Source organism: Nannospalax galili, unplaced genomic scaffold, assembly GCF_000622305.1.
Source record: "Nannospalax galili isolate Female #2095 unplaced genomic scaffold, S.galili_v1.0 scaffold296, whole genome shotgun sequence".
NCBI classification, from domain to species: domain Eukaryota; kingdom Metazoa; phylum Chordata; class Mammalia; order Rodentia; family Spalacidae; genus Nannospalax; species Nannospalax galili.
The window spans coordinates 1342334-1343162 of NW_008340113.1; positions in this window are offsets into that span (position 1 = coordinate 1342334).

The following is an 829-nucleotide window of genomic DNA, read 5'->3' on the forward strand; positions in this document are numbered from 1 at the left end:
AGAAAGGGGGAAAATGGGGGCACCTTAAGGGGGAAAACCATGATGGAGGGGTGAGACAATGTGAGAGGTAAATAATGCCTAGCTAGTTTTAAAAACCAGAGGGAACCATATTAGTCCAACAACCTACTGACAAATTATACATACCAGATCAAGACATATATATCTAGGCAAGGTTTATCTGAGAACAATTGGTCTTTGCCCAAGATTTCTCTACATGACACACAGTAATTAAAAGTACCAGACTTGTGGAACTAATATTCTTGGATGTTTAACAGCCATACTTTGTGCCTACAATAATCAAGTCAGGCTCACTTAAAGGATAGTTTTTGCTCCTTGTACTCGAAGGGTGACTAAGTTCCATGGGACTATGGAGTATCTCTCAAAATGTCCTGTAACTGTGGTGGGTCACCTGTCCTCTTGTTCAGGGAGGCTGTGGAGAGCCCACCAGTTGGACTTGAACCACTCAGTGCCCAGTCTACAAAGAGGAGGGTTAACACAGAGGAATCATTTCCTCCATGCTTCCAAGAGAAACCAACAATGGTCAAGCAGGACCTTTGACTTATCTTCATGCAGATGGAACTGGTAAAAGAAAGGAGCCAGGGGTTCCTCCCAAGCCCATGTGACCCCTGAGGAACAGATCTGCAAACAACCTTAAGAGTAAAAATAAATCGATGTATCTGGGCCAACTGTATGGTCTTAAACATCCAAAAGGAAATTATAACCAAGATTAAAGTGGTCGGTATAATTCTTTAAGAGTTCATGTGTATAGCTAAAGGATACATAACAAGAAACAATGCCAGACAGGAGATACCTTCCTTTGAGTTGCTGT